A 19,845-nucleotide genomic window follows, 5' to 3' on the forward strand; every position below is an offset into this window, starting at 1 on the left:
CAGGTAAGATTAAAAATCTTTCCAAAATATTAAAGTACCATAAAAAAGAGGGGAAAAAAAGATCAAAAACTCAACCAGCAAGTAAGAGCTGCACTTTTTTTTGTTCAAGGACAAGTTTTTGTTACTCACTTGCATGGTGGGGAAAACCTAGCCCCTTTTCTCTTGAACTGCCATGGGCCACACACTGCAGGAGGGGGCTGTGCTTATGTTAGGGAAGGTGTACAGAGGTGGTGTGGGCTGCCCAGTGTGCAACTTCATCCCACAGTGTGCAGAAGGAGGGAAAAGATCATTCTCTCCTAGTTGTCTTGTGCTGCTGTGTGGCATTGAGTTGCTCTAGTGTAAACTTCACCTAGAAAGGGAAGTCTTTTCCAATTAATAATCTACCCTGAAGCTGCCATGCTTACCCAAATCATGTATGCTTGAACTCATCCTGAAGACCAGCAGAGCAAACACCTCCCTGGCACCCTCCAAGGGCTCTGCTTGCACACTCCTGGGAGCTTTGCTCTTGCTTTTTATAGGAGCACCAACAGGCAGCAGGGTCGAGGGGAAAAGAGAAGAACCAAGCAGCTCTTTCTGGGAACAAGAAGGGTAAGAAAAGATCCCATTTTATCTTTGTTCTCATGGAAAGTGTCACAGGATGTTTAATGTCCTCTCTGAGCAAAGACCTGCTGTTTTCCAGATCTTGCCTGAAAACACATGCAGTATTCAGCAGGCCACTTAGTTTATCTTTCTTGGATAAACAGAAGGCTGTTGGAATTTGAAACTTGTTCCAAGAGTCTAGGGTCCAAATCTGCATGAGTCCTTCCCCTGGTCTGGGGTTCTGAAGCGAGTTTGAAAATTTAGAGACTGCCAAACAGCAGCATGATTGCTAACGGGCATAAAGGGCTGGTGTATGTGACAGAGGGCCATCCTTATGCACAAGTTCTGGTGTTATTTCCACTCTTGAGTGTTGCCTGACTTTGGAACCGCTAAAAAATATCTTATGAAATGCCTGAGAGCACTGATCCACAAATCCCAGTACTGACTTTGCCTCGATTGGAAAGGGGGGGAAAAAACAAAGCCGTCCTAATGCGATGAAAGCTCTTGTGGCACTGCTGAGACGCACTTTTTCGTCGCGCTGTGAAGGTACCACCAAGGACGGACTGCGGCTCGCTCCCGTGCCAGCTTGACGGAGCCGGGCGAGGGGCAGCGCTCGGCCACAGCCCCGGGTCCCGCTGCGGGCAGGGCGACCACTGCGCCAGGTGGGCGAGCAGGGCTGCCGGGCGAGCTGCGGCGGGGCGGGGGTTGAGCCGAACCCGAGCCGCTCGCTGCCTCCCGCCCGGGGGCCGCGGTCAGGGCCGCGCTGCGGGGCGGGCACTCCCGGCTATCGCCCCTGCCCGCGGAACCTCCGCCCCCGCCCACGGGACAGCGCACCGGCGGCCGCGGGGCTCCTCCCGCAGGTGGGGCTGCAGCCTGCAGGTAGGGCTGGCGTGCGGGGCTCGGCGGCCAGCAGGGACAGCGGGTAGCCCGCGGGTCGGGGCGGAGAGGGCAGCGCGGCTCCCCGGCGGCTCGCAGCGCTCCGGGGCGCCTGCAGCCGGGTCGCCTTCGTGCCCTGCCCGTGTCGTGCAGCCTTAGAACTGCGGAAACATTGGAAAACATCAATAAAAATGAATGTAAACGCCACTGTTTAACGCAGGAACTGTATATACGTGCATACATATAGGTGTTGGTTAGGTACTATGAGATGTTGGTTAGTATGATGCTAGTCAGGTAAACAGCGTTTAAGGATAAACAGCGTTTCAAGTTGCTGGATGGTATGAGGAAACTCAGGTATCCTTTATTTCTGTTGCATAAGCAGATTAAATGTACCTGTTGGGAGGCAGGGTGAGGTGCAGGGCTGAGCCTTGTCCCCGTCCCGGTGCGGGCGGCTCCGGGTGTGTGTGTGTGTGTGAGTGCGAGCGGCTCCGAAAGGGCTCCGGAGCTCGGGGCACGGGCTGCTGAGATGGCCTGTGCCCTTCCGCAGGGAGAGCTTGCTGTGCAAGTAGCTAATCATAGCCATCCTTATCCTGAACAGCCTCGGTATTTCGTCTGGGATACCAGCATAATGTGTTTCCAGGAGAATCCTTAGTCCCTTGTAGGACAACCAGGTGTGCAGTATAGACTTGGGCTAAGTGGTATGTGTCTTGTAGGAAGCTGTGTGTTCACAGGCTGACTAAATTCAGGGAATCTATTCAATTTATGGGGGGAAAAAAAAAGCCAAAAGATACAATGAGTATTATCCTTATTTTAGACTTTATGATAATTTGCCACTCATTTATCGGCCTGTTTTGTTTAATATCTCTACAGATAAGTTGTTAATTAGGTATTTGGGATGAATTTGGGTTTGTGTGATAGCATTCTGACCGAATTGATCTCATTAAGTTAACAAGCTGGTTGGTACAGCTGAGTTTGTTTGTTGTTGTAAGTCTGCTCCTACAGTGGCAACGAGGAACCGTTTCCGTTAGCGCTGGGAAACTGGAGGATAACATGAAACTTAATGAAGTGAAACACGATTGCATTTTCCTCAGAGTGGTTCTATTATGCCTCAGTTAGGGCCATGTTATTGCTCACCTCAAATCATTAGCTGTTACTGTCTTATCGTGGGTTTTTTTAGTAACAAATAGCTCGTTATGTGTTCTTGTTTTATATTTTTTTCAGTTGCATAGTATTTAATGTTTACTTTTCCATATTTTGCAGCAGTGTAACAGAAGATGTATTTTAATGGCAGGTTTCCATTAATGCCTTTAAAATTCAATCATTAACTTTTGCCTTAACCTCAAGCTGGAAAGTGATGATGAAAAACAATATAGCCCAGTGTGTAACTTAATTTTACAAAGCTTTATCAGAATTGATTCAGCTGATATGTAAACAAGGGAAACCTCAGGAACTTTCTTTTCACCCCAGCTTGCACATTCACTTCAAGCTGTGCCCTGTTCACCTGCCTTGCTGCAGCCCAGGCTCCTGGCTGCTTGGATTTGCTGAGCTGGTTCTTGTCTGCAGCTGTGAGGAAGGGGACGAGGACACCCCCAGGGATCCCTTCCACATCCATATTCCCAGGCCAAGGTCCAACAGACTGGGCACAGGGGGGAAGATTTTTCAGATGTTTTGGTGCAAACACAATTGCTTCCTGAGGGAGAGATTTGGCATGTGTTTCCTGAGAGAGCCGTGCTTGCGTAAGCAGCCCCCTGCCACCCTCTGAGCTGTGCTAGCACAGCCATTTGTGGGGCTCCTGGTGAACTGCTTCGGGGGACTGCACTGGGATCAAAAGCACCTTTTCTTCTTTTTAATTGATCACTTTAACTCTGATCTGTCTGACTGTGTGGCTGCTGTGTCAGGGCTGAGAAGGTGTCCCGAAAGGAGGGAATGTGTGGCAGGGAGCAGGAGGTAAGGGCTGTTTCTGATGGCATCATGGCTGCTGAAAGAAGTAATTGCTTATCAAATTGTGCTCAGAGAGGGGTGACATGTGGTTGTGGCAGTTGCCTGAAAAAGGTAGCTGCATATCTTAATGCAGTTGTGTGCATGTGCAGTTAGTGAGCTGTGTACACGAAGATATGATTCTCTGTTTCTGTTGTATCTCTGAGTTTTCTGCTAATGATTTTACTTTCATGATGCATAGCTTGTATGCAGCTTCAGGATACATTCCCTATACTACTCTCTCTTGGAGTACGAGCATTTTAAAAGACCGTTTTTCTGGAAAATAGACCTAAGCTTCATAAGAGTATGAGTTTTATTAATCAGATTATATTTAGCTGGATAGGTGAATGCCTAAAATTCTAAAAGGGAAGATTAAACCACCCCTAAGAGGGTGCCTCTAATCCTAGAGAGCATAATTGTTACATGGATGCACTTTACTCTCTTTTACATATACAAAAAAGTTAATTATACTTTTGAATGTAGTATAGACCTGCTGTTAAATTATGAATGACAGAAACAATTTGACAAATAGCACTATTTTAATTGGTACGGTGAGACTAAGAAGTCAGTGCAATGTAAGCTTTCTATAATCTGCTATGATTTATTTTAGTCTGGAAAGCATTGACTGTTTTGGGTATTGTTTTAGGACTTGTTCTCATTTCTCCTTTAGACACTTTGTTTCTCTGTTAGGATCCTATTGTAACCAGTAAGAAAACACTCAGAGCACATTGTCCGTTTAGCACGAGTGCATATTTAGAGAATGATGGTACACTTTCTTGTTCATAGAACTTGAAGGAGTAATTACTTGCTATTACTGTCTTTATTCAACAGAGAAAAATTACTTTTTACTTCCAACCTAAACCAAGAAACTGCATGGGATTGAAGAAAAATATCTTACCTTTACTGTCCTGTGGTCACTACAACTGCAGTTTGTATTATCTTTGTAGAATCTCATGTAGATTTAAAAAAATAAAAGTCTTTATTTTATCCCTTTTTTCCTAAGAGGAAAGGGTTTTCTTTACAGAAGCCTTATGAGACTAAAATATATATTTTATGAGCTATATTGTTGCCTGTGTTAATTGGCACACATCAATGTGACTGTGAGCAGTAAAACTACATCTTGCCTGCAGGAGGTGAGCTGCCAGCCTGTGGGATGGAGAAATTTGGAAAGGTGCAGTTTCTAAAAACCAAAACTGTAGGTGTTCGACCTAATCACTCTATTTGTCTTCGCTGGAAATGGAGGTGCTTCCCATTGAGCTTGTTGAAACGAGGGTTTTGTTTTCCTCTCCAGAAGAGGTCTGCACTTGCTGTGAGGTGGAAGAGCTGTTGCCAACACGCTGCACACAGAGTCAGCTGCTCTGAGAGAGGATACCCAGCTGGAGACTCTTCTCCTGGATTGTCTCTCCTCAGCTTGTAGGGTACTGGATGTAACTGCATGCAGGGAAAGCTGTGATCTTCTAAGTATGAAATCTCAGTGTTCAGGTCCCTCATCCTCCTGTTTTTTGGGAGAGGCATTTTTCAGTGCCGAGGGTGGGTGCTGCTCAGATGACACCTGTCTGGCACAGTCACAGACACCAGAGGAGCCCACAGAACCCAGGTATAGCCTGGAGGCACTTATCTTTCCTCACACTGTAAGATCACAATCCATCACTTTTGTCACTGCAGCATTTTAAGCTGTGCAGGCCCCTGAGGCAGCAGATCATCTCTACAGCAGCAAGATGAGATATTCAGTGGTAAGATTAGCCTGCAATTTGTGGCAGATTTCTTACCCAGAGCCTGCAGCAGCTGGGAATTGTAGAACTGACTTGAGGGCATGCAACAATGCATTCTGTTAGTGAGTTAGGATGAGTTTAATCTTCATGAGTAAAACTATCGGTTTCTTTGCATACAATACAAATGCTACTGAATAGTTTTTTCTCAGTTGCAGTTCAGTGTTGGAGAGCTACAAGTTATCCACAAACCAGGACATTCTTGCTGCTTTTACTTGACTTAAAAAGGAACAGCAATTTTTGTTCTTATTTTGTTTATGTATCCTATTTATTAGTTTTTGCTTGTTTTGTTTGATGAGATAATGAAGTGAGAAGGCAGTAAATGAAGAGTCTTTAGTGTTTACTTTCAGACAACATTACCGGTTTTCACTGAAAAAACTATTGGTCTCTTCTTCCTTTTCTGGTGTTTTTTTGTATGATGATTTCCTGGGCTTTGGTGTAAATGCTGTCTCAGGGCATTATGTAAATAACAGAGAAAAATGAAGCAACTGTATTTTTTTAATGTGTGCTGTATGTCTGGTCTCTGTAGGGGATGTACACCCACACTTACACACACCAGCAAAGTTACATTTTGCATTGACTTGCAAGTTGGGTAATGCTATTTAAGTGAATAGGATTAAAAATTAATGTGAAAACAAGGCATGGGAAATAATCTGGGATCCTTTTACTGTTTAACATTATTTTTTTTAACTGTTCTCATTGTCACTAGAATCTATTCAGTTTCTGGGGAATGCTGTCCTTGAATGCTTTTTGAATGGTAAATACATTAGTTGCTACCAGAGGTTTGTCATAAGCGTCAAGAAATAATGATCATGGGAAGCCCTAGACCATATGTGGATATTTATTTGTAATGTACATATTTGTTCTTTTAACCTACTGGCAGGTAAATTATGGAAAACCCATTTGCCACCCTTTTATTTCCATCTCTCCAAGTGTTTTGTGCAATCTGTGAGTGACTGGGATACCATCAAAATTATTGCCATATCTTGACGAGAGGTGTGACCAAATCTCAGGGATTCCTCAGCTGTCACAATTTGACAGTGTACTTGCCTACATGCACCATTTGTACTCCATTTCTTCTGGGGTAACTGTGTACCTAATGTTTGAAAGCTTTTCTCAAATCCATTTGAAAAATTAGGTAAAATTGCAGATGAAAACATGTTAAAAGAAATTTCAGTTCTTGATCGCAATGTCAGAAGCAAAGCTCCTGGCAGAAAGAAAACAAATAGAAGAATAAAACATTTTCTTTGGATATTTAAAGAATGAAAGCTGTTTCCCAGCTATTGCAGAAGGTCCTAAAGGCAAGTTTTGAGTACCAAAGTGAGAAGATGTTTTAGCTACCAACCATCAAATTCCTGCATCCCCCATTCTGAACAGGACCTGAAAGCATTTTTGGTATTGGGAATTCAGCTCCTCAATCTCAGGACAATGCTGACCTTTTTCTCTCCCTTTGTTCAAGATGGAAACAGACTCCTGTCCTTCAGTGTTTGGTGGTTTTTTTTTATTACTTGAAGTTTCCTTCCTTCCTGCTATTTCTGGATTTCTCCCAATGTTGACATAATGATTCACATTCCCCAGATGCGAAATGCAAATGTGGGAAGTGGGATGTCTCCCCTGCCTCTCTAGAGGTTTCTTGGAGTCTGTGATGCTGTTGAGTTTCCTAATTAACATCTCTCCTGGTGTTAATGGTTTTCCTGCTGGCCACAGTGTTTGGGGAGCAGTTTCACTACTCAATAAGTAATTCCTTAGAGTGTTCATTGTAATCATATCTTACACTGGGTTGGCTTTGAGAGCTTCTTGAAGACCTCACAAAAGTCATTAATTTAGTCTGTAGGCATAGTCAAATACCTCCTCCTGTCTTATAGTCCTTATCAAGGTGTCATATTAGACAAGCTCCTTTGGCAGCTTGTTCAGGCAAGCTGCTGGTTGGTGCACAGCAGAGAAGGTGGCAGTGCAGGGCTGTGGTGCTTCCCTGTGCTCACTGTCCCTGCTCCTCTCTGCTCTTCTTTGGCTGATACTGCAATGGAGTATGGATTCCATATCTGTGTTACTCCTATGCATTCCCAAAGGTACCAGAGTATTTGGATTGGTAATTTCTTGACTTCATGTTAATTCCTCTCCTCCTGGATCCCCCATAATCAGCCCTTCAAGCTCACCACCTTTATTTCCCATAAAAGTCATTAAAAGAATAGGGAAAGGAAGAGCTGAAATAAGGAGACTCAAACCCAAAACGGTGCCACATTCAAGACCTGTGCCAGCTTCATCTTTGTGTTGCTGAAATGCTGAGTCCAGTTTCTCAGCTATTGAGCTTGAAATTTCCTGGGCCAGAGGCATCACACTCAGCCTTGCCTGTACAGGTGTGCCTCAGTGTCAGTGTTCAATAAATATCCATAGTTGGTTTTTAAATTAGTTGCTGCACTGAACTTGATGGAAATAAAACTTTCCCTTTTCATCATATGGGCTAACAGGTCTGAGTTGGCTTTGAAGAATTGATTTGATGTTCTATTGCCATTTGAATGAGCTGATGTTACACTTCTCATAGGCAGCAACTTTTCATTTTTTTAAAGAAACAAACATTTCTGCCAGTTTGCCTGTTTTATTTGTTTTGTTTGCTTGTTTTTAAACATTGCAGCCTTCCAGATGCAATCCTGTCAGATTGGATAACAACCCACTGCCTATCTATTCTGACCATGATCAGGCCCTTGCTGCCACATGTTCCTGGAGAGTTCTTTAGGCAGCCCTACTTTCATGCAAACATCCCCTTAAATTACACTTCTTTCCATAAAAGCTTGAATGATGCACTACCTGACCTGCTTTATCCAACAAGTCAACATTACTTCTTTTGACTAAAGACCATAGGTATTTGGGAAGCTTCTTCAAAAAGTGCCCTCTTGACTGTTGACTCCATTCTTCTCTCTTTCTAAACTTCTGTAATAAATTTTCTTTCTCTATTTCATCTGAATGGTCCTTGGGGCAGCTATAGTGAGATACCACCAGCAGCAAGCCAAAGTGCATTTTTTAAAGGGACTGAAAAAATTTCTCATGTGGACAAAGAGAATATTGGAATGGAAATCAGCTGAGCAAGAAAAGCCAACTGAGAAGAGCAGCACTTTCCTTCTTGAAAGAACTGAGTTAATACAAATACCAGGTAGTTTCTCCACTTGATCAGTATCAATACTGTGCTCCAATAGCAGCTGGAGTTTTTTGTATGAAAGCTGTTTTCAGTGTTAAGTATAGAATTAACATTTTCTGTTTCCTCATTTAAAGCAGTTCAGACTATTCCATTGTGCATCTGGTATTTTGCATTGAAAGTAGCCCAGATATTTAATTTGGGAAATGCAGCTGCCATAAAACACAATTTGATGACAGCAGAGAAATTAGTATTGGATGTAGAATGTGCTAAGTGTGGCATCACAGCTGATCACAAAGGACCCTCAAACTCTCTGCAAAAATATGCAGTTTCTGTCATTATGTATTGAAGAACATGGCTTCCACCCTAAAAATGTGACAATCTGAGCAGTCAAAGCAGGATGCAATTGGAGAACAATTCAATTGGTCAAATTTTATTTTCATTTTTGCAGATTGGCATGTGGCTGTGATGCAAATTGGCAGGGCAAAACCACTTGGTTAGCAAAGACATCCCTGAGAACCGCAGCCAGAGGCAGCTCCCTGTAGAAGCAAACACTGTTATTTCTGTACCGTGTTTAGCTCAGTGGGACACAGCACAGATCCAAAGCTTTGAGCACTTCTCCTTCTGGTTATCTTAGCAATCCAGATGCAGAGCAGGCAGGGCAGTAGAGTAAAGCAGTGCAAGCCAGAATGGGAAATTTAGGATGAACTGTGACTCATCCCTCCTGGTCCACCATCCTCTGCTCTTCATGAAGCAAGTGTTTCATCTCATGTTTGTGGTCAGAGCTCTTTCTATCAGTGTCCATTTAATTTAGCCTGATGGAGTAGCAAGTTGGAAAGAAAAAATAGAATTATCCCACACAGCTGGTCTATTTATAATGAAGTTAATGGAGTAGAGAGTAATCTCTGAGGGGTTGCAACCCATATGATGTAATTCTGCCTTTGGCTTATGGTGCAAGCTACATAAAATCAGCCCACACATGACTGATGGTAAAATGACACTTGTCAGTTTGCAGGCTTTGTTTGTTTGCCAGAAAAGATGGGATAACAAAGTATTTCAGATGAGAGTTCTTGCATGGTTATCGTGGGCATATCAGCAGAGGTATTTTGCAGAGTACTCCTTTAGAAGGCAATTTTACTTTTACCCAGATGAGAAAGTAAATCTTGGATGACAGTTGTGAAAAGCTGGTACATGAAGCAACTCCTAGAAAATAAAAAAAAAACCTTACTTTTCTTACTTCTAGAGAATATGGAAAGCATGTAAATGCTATTGTCAGTGTAACAATGCCTCCTGACAGGACAGGCCTATGCAGCTGGCACCAATGCAGCAAATAAAATCTGTGTTGGGAAAAAAAACAGGGGATGTGAAGGTGGTGACAGACAGGACAGTGTGTGAAACAAGTGAAGTGTGTTTTAGGGTGGTGGTAGAGGAGGAAAAGGAAATCTGCTGGCACTTGTGGACTCATTTAAAGTTCGTTGGGATTCTATTTCTGTTTCAGGTGAATTTAGAACTTTGTAGTAATTTAAAATGCATTAAATGCAACCTGCCCTAATGTGAAATGCCCACTCAAGAAGAAAAATTATCTAATAATGAAGGATTTGGAGTGTGCAATAGAGCTTTGTTTAGGCAGTTCATAGGCAGGCGTTGCTGCCAACATCTTTCCAGTGTTTTTCAGAGTACCAAGATTCACCAGTGGTACTTAATTGGAAATGGAAACTTAACTCAGTGAGAGATCTCTTAGCTGGGAAACAGATATTAATTTAATTTGACCTTAGTTTTTGTTTTTCAGTTTTAGTGTGAGATCGGACTATCCTTCTGTTATTATGGTGTCAATGAATTTATGGTGAACCAACAGATCTCTGTAAGAGCTCTTCCTTGGGATGGTCTAAGTTACTCTTTCAGGTAATTCAGAAGATGCAATTTAAATAATACTATCTTGGTAGTTATAGTTTATTCCCTATATGGGGTGAACTTGTATTGTGAATAGAAGATGTTCTTGAAAAAATCATTAGGACCTGTTCATTTTTACAGAAAAGCCTTAATTTCACTGTGAAAAGATTTTAAGGAATATCATCCTCTGTGTATCAATATATAAACATTAATTTTAGAAATAATTTTTGATTTCTGATAATTGAGTTATTTTTGCTCCTTTTGTCATCCATGTAATAAGCTGTTTAAAGTGAAACTGATCGCACTAAAAGGATTATTGATAATGAGATCTAGTTAAGAGACAATTACAAGATTGGCTGGAATAACAGCATAAGAGGATAACTGTTGAGTCGTCCTTTTAAATGTTGTTCTTTCATTCTCAAATTGATGTGTGGTGATACTTTGACCAAATGATACTCATATGACTGTCCAGTCTAAACAGGTAGCAAATGCATTTCTTCACCATAGCTCCTTGACCAGTAATGTGAATAACGAAGCTGAGAGTGAAAAGCCAGAACTATTTTTTTTTTTTAAACTTTCTTATAACTCCCATAGAGGTATATGTTCCTCCTGGAGCATGGTACCAAGTTGAAAGCCTATACATAGTTCTACAATCTACTCTTGAATTTCTGAGCCAGGTTTTTGCTTTTGAAAACTTTCTAGTGCAGTGGTTCAAGATGCTATGATGAAAGGCCAGCAAGCTGGTCTGTAGGATCACATGAAAAAGCAGAGCCTGCATAGTTTGATTCTGAAGTGTTTCCATTTTAGAGGTTGTCCATAGGAGCCTTTGGGTGTTTTATGGGAGATTGGGCAGGCTGTACTGGTTCTGGGGTTGTAAATATTCAGCTGTTGTAATTAGGGCTGGGTTTAATAGGAAGAAGAAACAGAGCATTTTTTATCAATGTTTTTATAACCAGTTCTCACATAAATTTCTAAGTTATTTTTCTTAGATAGCATCAGACTCCTTCTTTTTTTCCCTTTTCAAGTACTTCAAAATTTCACCTTTTATAGGCTCTGTTATCACTGCTGTCTAACATTTAACAAGATGAATCCCTAACATCTTGTCTTGCTCCTCCAGATGGGCTCTCTTCCATCTTTTATAGCTATCTGGCTTTACAGTGTAGATGTTGAAGGGAGAAGACAAATGTGATACAATCTGGGGAAAAGGGTTTCCTGTTTTTCTACATACTGTCCCATTTATTGCTAGAGTAACTCAGACTTCTTTTCTGTAAAATTTCTGCCCTCACTACTTACAGGTTCATTTTCCTGCCAGAGGCACTCTTTGGTGCTTTGGTGCAAAGCCCTTGGTCTCATGCTTTTTATGAATTAAGATAAACCCATACTTCTTATGCTCAGATATTTTTTCAAATATTCTTTTCAAGTACATCTCCATCACAGGCATGTTTGAACACTTACTGAACATTCTGCTTGCTGACAGTTCTGTGTGCCTGTGGAGCTGAGGATATGTATGGGAACATCAGGGAAATGAAAATGAAGATTAACTTTTAAAGAAATTAAAATAGAAATCTGGAGAGCAAAGGTAAAACATACTTAAGGTATAACCAGTAGATTTATTTTCTGTGTTTCAGTTACCAAAACAAAAACACTCTATGAAGAGAAATGTTCTTTAACATAATGTCAAGAAACTATATTTCTGGGCTGCAATGCTGACTAGCAGGAGCACACCCTTAAGTATCATGGAAAGTTCCTGCTGATCATTTGTGAAAATGATGTAATCAAGCAGCTGCACCAGTATTCACTCAGCAAAGGGAACCTGGGGCACTTTTCTCAAAGCTTTAAAGATCTCCTAAAAACTAAAACATGGATTTGAGCAAGGATCTAGTTGAAGCATGGATGGCTTGGTGAGGCTGAATGGAAGACTGAGCATGAAGAATGTGCTGAACTGCCCAAGACACTTCGGTTGTTTGTTAACTTTCAGCATGTGATTTCACCAAAACAGTTACTTGTGAGTAGATGCATATTTTCACATTGTGCATGCTGTCTAATGCATTCTTCTGGCCAGAGATTTATTTTGTATGGCATGCTAAGTTGTATGATGAAGACGATGATTTTGTATGCCACTTTTCCTCTTGACTTACATCTGTTTCCTTGTCTTTCATTTTAATATTTAGTGTTTCCTTCCCAACTTAGTAGCTTCCCTTTTGTTACTTTAGGAAGTTTATGTGCAGAGACACACATCTGAGCCTACTTGTGCACAGATGTGTTCATTGGAATGTACATATGGATCTATTATAATATACTATATTATACGTTTTTAATAAACTAAATGTGATTTGTGCAACGACTGCTCAGAAATACCTAACTCGGTAAAGCCACATCTATCAGTAGTTGCTTTTGGAAGTGTTTCAAGAAATGACAGATGTCCTGGCCTTTTGTCTTAAACAGTTCTCTATCCAGTACTTAGATTTTTTCCTACCATTCCTGCTGGGGATTATATTTATGGACCATCTTATAAAAAATCATTGTATATTAAAATTATTAAAGGAAAAATAATTTGTGGCTCTGGTATGATAGTAGGGCTATCTGACTTTTTACAGAGTTCAAGGCTCCAGCTGAAAGCCTCTCAAGGAAAATAATAGTCATGGTGACACCTTGCTGTCACATGGTGTATATTGTCCATTAGAAGAGCATGCATGGGCTCAAGTATCCTAATAGCTTTGTTTCAGAATATTAGCTTGTGTGAACAAAAGGAAATAACCTGCCTTGCCTTTCCATGCCTGATTAACTTTTGCAAATACTGCACGTTGAAGATGATGATGAATTGACGCTAACAGCAGCCCTAAAACATCAGATAAATAGAGGCAATCTTCTGGATAGCTTGTTCTGTAGGTACAGGATTTGTTTTCTAAAACAGTCATCCTTTCCCTTTAGAAAGCACTTGTGTAGCATTCACATATTGAAAATTACCTGTGATAAGTATTTTTCTGTATGAATTGTTTAAAACTCAACAATGCCACTTGGGCTCTGAACTCTTCATGAACATGGGGAAAATATGTCTTTGTTTAAGGGCAGTTCCTCATCTTGCTAAAACCCAGCCAGGAGTATCAAGGACATTATAAACCAAATTAGTTTTGCATGGCTTGAACATGTTTTTTCCATAAACAGAAAGGCTGAAAAGGTGATAACTGTGAAAGGGCTCAAAGTACAGGTACAAGTCCTGTAAGGACTGAGATTTCTAGGTGAGGGCACATCTGTTGTCCCTGGGCTTGCCTCCTGCTTTCCTGGGTTTCCTGTGCCGAGCAGGAGCCTGGGCACTGGGTGGCATCTCCCCCAGGACACTGCAGAAGGGCTGTCAGTGCTTCCCCAGGCTGTGACTCCCCACTGAGGATGTTTGCTGGAGCTGGTGTTCATCACCATTCACTTCTTATCAGAGACAAGACACAAAAGCTGTCGGCAACCACAGCTTTTGGGTGGTGTTTGGCATATCCAGGCATGTCCAGGGAGATATTTCTCCATGGTTGTCAGCCCCTCAGTTTTACACAGGCACAGCTGCACTGTTGGTGCCTGAGCGCTCCTGATGTGCCTGAGAACATCCTAATATTCTCTGGAGAGATCAGAACAGCATTTACTTGTTATATGATTCACAAGGTCATCTCCAGCTAACCTTAGAGAGGTTGATTTTTGGATCCTTATCACCAAAGTAGAATCTGGGATGCAGAATCAGTGGAGAAAGGGGAGAGAAGTGATTTCCACAGACTGACTGCATAATGATCTGAAAATATATGTGCTATTCTCACATATTCCATGGCAGCTTTGCAGTGGCATTCTTTCTCAGGGCAAGGCTTTCTTGAAGATGGAAAAATTAATATACCAGATGTGGGAAAAGTGCCAATTGAAGACTGCTTTGATTAAAAAGCTTTTTCAGAATTTCCAAACAACTGTGCTCAGATATTAACATTTCTTTAAGGATATGAGAGGACACTAATAAGTGCCTGATCCAGAGAAGTGCACAGATCCTTGAACAGATAGAAATTACTCAGAAAAATGATTGTACTATCACATATTCAAGCAAATGATTGTTTGAAGAAATGTTTAATCATCATTAATGATATATTATAACACTCAAAATTGCCAGATAAATGTAATGTAATTACAAGTAAACAAAAAAACCCTTCCAAAACTGTTGCCTACCCACTGCCTGTTTCTACATTAGGAAAATGCATTAATACTGAAAAATGGAGAGATATTAGAAAAATAGCAAACATCAGAAATTTCTGACACATCTGTATGTTGACATCATAAGATGGAACGTGTGTGACCATAGCCTTGCTAAGGGTGTGCTCACTGACAGTCTTGGCTCTGATTTTGGTAACAGCCATGTACTCAAGGAAAATTGTCTGGCTCTCTGTTGTTTTCATCACAGTGAAAAATGAAATGGTCAGTAACATGCCTGTGTAAAAACCTTTGAGAATGTCAATCAAAAATGCACATTTTCAGGTGGGTTTTAGGTCAAGCTTTCTCTGCAAAGGTGTTTTCCCACAAAAATATTCCTTCTGTTTCTTACCTTCTGTAGTTAAACTGCACAATTTAAGGACTAACCGAACCAGAAACTATATAAAAGGGTCAAGAGGTTTCCATTATCATTTGCTGAACCTTTTTATGTAGACCCCTTTTGTGAGGCTGTTGGTTTTCTGTAAGCCCCATACAATGGTTTAAAGAGATAAGGGATGTTCACATTACATTTCTCATTACCACCCCAGCAGACAGTAACCACTACTGCTGTGGCTCTGGCTGTACCATTTGGTTTAGCAATTTCTGGCAATTTTGACAAATTAAGGAGCCAGCGTGGCAAAACGATTGCTGGGGGAGGCAAACATGGCTCTTTCTTCCCCAGTGACACACTGCTTGGTATGGGAGCAGCTGATGAGCCTCGTGTTGTTCTACAACCCTTATTTTTGCCATCTTTTTCATGTTTCAGCTCTGAGTATTTTTGCATTTGCGTAAAAAGAGAGTCTTCTAAACTCTTGCCATTCTCTTATGTCCCCTCACTCACCTATGCCCCTCTCTGGCACCTCCATTCTCTACTAGCTGCTTAGCATCACTTTGCCTTCCCAATTGCTTTTCCCATTCCATCTGTGCTCCATTCGATCTGTCTCCAGCAACCATCCCCCTCATATGCATAAACTGAAGCAAGCAAAGAACATTTACTGCTCAGCATAGTGATAAGAGTTAGTAAGCTAGGCTTTTAGACAATTAATCTTCTCTGTCTGGATATGTTTGGGATGCAGGGTAAGTTTTAGCTGATGTTTGTGTGATGCCCAGCCCTGTGACACCGCTCTCTGATTAGAAGCCCCAAAGTACTACTACAATACAGGTTATTAATTATTAACATTATTAATGTTGCTCTTATCTTAGGGAAATCCCTTCTTAAAAGTATAAAAGTGGTCATGCATTTCCAAAATAAAGCATCCAGATATATTCAGGCATATTATGGATAAAAAACTGGAAAAAGCATGAAGCACTTACAACAATCTTTCTTAATGTGCTTCTTGCCTTAGTGTTATGGCAGCAATTAAAATTCATGTTGGATTTTGTCTTTGTTTTGGGATTTTGTTAAAATATATTTGTTTGTTTACTTTGATTCTGGTACAATTCCCTAAATGAACATTCAGGTAAACTGTTCTTTTTTTAACTATTTGTAACAGTGCCAGGGAGACACTGAATTTATAGAGGTCTGACAAGCTGAATGTGTACCCTGCTTCTATAGATGTGCATAATCTGCAAGATTACATCCTCACACATGGAAAATTTCTGTGGATTCATCTGCCATTCTTTTCAGAAAAACATGATTTTTTTTTTTTGCCTGGAGACTGGACAGACACATATTTAAACAGAAGAAAGCTGACAACATAGAATGACAGTCTTAGGATGCTCAATGGAGTTATTTTTATTTAGGAACATAGGGTTGCAAAGGACCTCTTGGGTTGTTTTTAAACAAGTCAAAGTCATAATCATATAATTCTTGATAAATAGACTCTGCTGAAACCAAAACAAGCTGTTCTTTTTGAGTTAAATAGCTAACTCAAGGTGCAAAATGGGACGGCTGTTGACTGGAGAAAATAGATTAGATTAGAAATAGTGTTTGCATCCCAAGAGCTGTACAAGAATTGAAGTCTTTATCTTCCATGTATGTAAGATCAATTTAGGATTTAGCTGCCTGCCAGAATGCTGGCAGTAGTACCTGCCATGGTATTGCTAGTGTGGGAATGTGGGGAAACTAAAGGAGTCATAAAAGTGTCTTGCTTTTTTCCTAACATGAAAAAAAAAAAGATTACCTCCTTTTCTCCTAACTAGACCAGTGAATAGAAGGTTTGCAGCTGTCTACATCTTCTGTGCTCAGATCAAATACCATGTCCCATTTAAATGTGCTCTATTGTATAAGTTAAGGTGGCTAGCAAACTCCTGGGAAGGACTCTGGTCACTGGTCAGATGTGGTCATCCTCAATCCTTCAAAACATGCAAATGAAATGAACTTTTTCAAAACCTGTAAAATATTTAATCCTATGCTTCACTGTCCCACAGAACATACATCTTTTTGTAAGATAGCTTTTTCCTTTCTCTCTCTTCCTCTTCTGTCTTTGATACTTATACCATGCCCTTTCTGTTTTTTACTTGTATTCATTGTTTGTCTTTTTTCATTTCATTAAAGATGCAGCAGTCAAAGGGAATAGAAAGCAAGAGACAGAATTAAAACAAGAGGACAGCATGAATGTAGCAAGTGCCTAGAAATAATATTTGGTGCAATCTTAAGAACAAAGAAGGTAAAAGATCTGTCCTAAACCTAGGTGAATAGGGTAAATAGAAGACGATATTAAAACTGCCCTAGAGTTAGTTGCATAAGTTAAATGCAATTCTGTTACCTTTCACGCATTAATGAATCTTCTCCAGCTTTGCCTAAACTGCTTTATACTTGTTCTTCATAAAATTCATCTGCACGAACGTTCTTAAAGTGACTTTGAAAGTTGTGTGCGTTGTTGTTCACCAGAAAAGTACAGTTTAAATTCATTGGTGTGAAGGAACCTGTTTTGGAAGTGTGTCCTGGCATTCTGGACACAGAGACTGTCACCAGTTTCTCAGGCCTTGCCCAGCCATCTTCAAAGTGAAGGCAGCAAATGGCACATGCAGTTTAACTGTCTGTATGTATCTCACACTGATCCAGTAAGAAAATTCTAGGTAAGTCTCTTTATCATTCTTCTGACATGTACATCTCTGTATTATGGAACAGGTAAAAGTAAGTGTTGGATTCTGTGCTTATTTGTGCTGGTAATACATATTTGGGCCAGCTCCTTTGGGATAAACTGCACAGAATTCTTCCATGAAGTCCTGAATGCAACTGCAAAGGCATTTTAACACACAGCCATTTTGCTTTTGTGTGGTCAGGATAGTGTGAAGAATAAGAAAGTGATGGAGTGGGGCCCCCTGTATGGTCTGGGATCTGTGTGCTCCTGCTGTGGGGCAGCTATGATATAAACCTCACCTTGTGCCTGTTCCTCTGCCTGAAGCTGTAGCCCTCTGCACATTCAGCATTTTCAGAAAGCACCCAAACTGTCTGGCACTGGAGGTGGTATTTCTTGAGATGAGGGAGTTGCCCAGGTACATCAACACTGTAAATGGAGCAGCTGAACAGGGCAGGAAAACACCAACTCCTTGTCCCTGGGCAGGCCAGCATGGCTGTACCTGCTGTTCCTCTGTCCTTTGTCCCACAAGTGCTCTGTGTCTCCAAGCTGTTGCGATATCATTACTGAACTGATTTCTTTAAAGGAGGAGACCTTTAGGGTGGCAGGAGAGGCGAGCAGGGGGAGCAGTGAGTGCTTTGCTGGCTGTGAGCTTTTTAAAAGGTCAGTGGCTCCTGTTGCTGTGCTGGCTGGTTGCTAAGCTGCCGTGGATTTTTGTGCTCCTTTTCCTGGCAAAAGAGACCTTGTGCTGAGGTGCCAGTTTATAGCAGTGCCTTCTTAGTAACCTCACCCACTCCTTTCTGCTCTCTGAGCAGCTGAGTAAGGGAGATGCTCTCAGGAGCACTTGTTTTCTTTCCAGGGTTCTCAAAAACAGCTGCTAAAGTAACTGATAGGTTATTCTTCCTGTCAAATTAAACTTAATGTTTTAACCTGGAGGAACTGAGTCACTGTTTAGTAAGCTGCCAGGGCACACTGGGTAACTAAGACTTTCTTAGGGATCAGCAGAATTTGTGCCATGTTCGCCTAACTTATATCTTCTTTGAACTCACAGCAAAGCACATTTGCTTAGTGCTTGAGTGAAAATTATATAGTAAAGGTTGCAAAGTATAGAGCTGTTTCATGAGATTGTCTTTTAACCCTGCTTTCCTTTAGCAGGAGCTTTCATGTTCATCTGAGATATAATAGCTGCCAATGGTGCCAGGTTTACAGTGGAGTAGATAGGCAAAAAGACTCTTACCCTGTGCCAGAAAGGTTAAGAAAAAGATGCAACATGAGAGCAAACTGACGTTTTGGATGGGGAAGGACATGATTGCTCAGATTAAGTGTGCTTTCTTGCTGTTCAACTCCATTTGCAGAGTCCACAGTCTGTACTATCTGCCGTACAGATAATTAGAAAACAGCACCAGGGTGTAAACAAGTGAGGTTTCCTAAACTCAGAATGAAACTGTCAGATTGTCATAATAAGTGCTTTTAGACATGTGCAGCAGTAAGAAAGGTAATTATTTAACTTTCCCATTAGTTCAGTGGCTGTGAAAGGCACAGCACTCCTTGAAGCGAGTGGGGAGTCAAGGAGATGAGGGTTGCACTGATCTGCTGTAGGGAGGCTGGGTGGCCTTTTTGTATTGGCCAGGCATTTCTTATAATATGGTTGTTTTCAGTCACTTGTAACCTCATTAAATGTTTGCTGGCAGGGTTCTGGGAAAATAACAGCAAGTAACCATGTAACCAAATAGCTAATCTATGTTTACTTAGCCTGATATGTCATCAAATTCTTCCCAAGTACGTTAATGTACAGCTAAAAATGCGAACTAGGGTCTCAACCATCATCTGATGGTTGCCTGGGAAGTTGGGCCAAAGATCCAGGCTGAGGCCATGCCACCCAGCTACTGCTGTTTGTGCATTAAAATTAGTTAGGGCTCTGTATGTGGAGACTGTTGACTCCTCTGAAAATTTTTGTGTATATTTCTGCTTATTGACGAGTTACTATTATCTCTTCTGGCATTCCTGGAAGTTCCTCCTCCACACTAAATAATCAGAGCTTGAAAAAAAACCCCAAAACCTTTATTCCTGTAGAAGGGGCAGTGAAAGATACTACTCAGATCCAAAATAAGAAGCCACTCCTTGCCAAGACTCTGCAGAAGTGCTGCAGTGATATGTCTGAGTTGCTCAGGATCCCTCTGTGATGGATCACGTGCTTATGCAAGCTCCACCTAACTATATTACTTGTGATTGCCAGGAAAATCTTGAGCTAAATAAATTTATGAGTGCCCAGTTAATTCATGGATTCTTATGGGCTATTCAATCATCCAGGCATTTGAACATTACTTATTAAACTTGCAATACTGCAAGTAATCCACCCTGACGCCCTTAGTGTTACATGCAAAATGTC

At 41.2% G+C, this 19,845-nt stretch overlaps 1 protein-coding gene across 6 annotated transcripts in view; it reads left to right on the plus strand.

Moving 5' to 3' along the window:
• The first annotated feature begins 343 nt into the window (after positions 1 to 343).
• The window catches only part of SLC16A12 (solute carrier family 16 member 12), a 35,904-nt gene continuing 16,402 nt past the window's right edge, over positions 344 to 19,845 (plus strand). Inside the window, exon 1 of one of the 6 annotated variants that reach the window (XM_085065289.1) lies at positions 344 to 588. The gene's annotated coding sequence lies outside the window, so the exon portion shown is untranslated. Of the gene's footprint in view, positions 589 to 835; positions 1,126 to 1,309; positions 1,459 to 1,513; positions 1,810 to 3,118; positions 3,403 to 19,845 lie in introns of those variants that run through there. The other 5 variants (XM_085065282.1, XM_085065286.1, XM_085065283.1 and 2 more) reach the window with 5 other exon arrangements.

This window comes from Lichenostomus cassidix, chromosome 6 (genome assembly GCF_008360975.1).
Source record: "Lichenostomus cassidix isolate B80296 chromosome 6, HeHo_3.0, whole genome shotgun sequence".
Classification (NCBI taxonomy): domain Eukaryota; kingdom Metazoa; phylum Chordata; class Aves; order Passeriformes; family Meliphagidae; genus Lichenostomus; species Lichenostomus cassidix.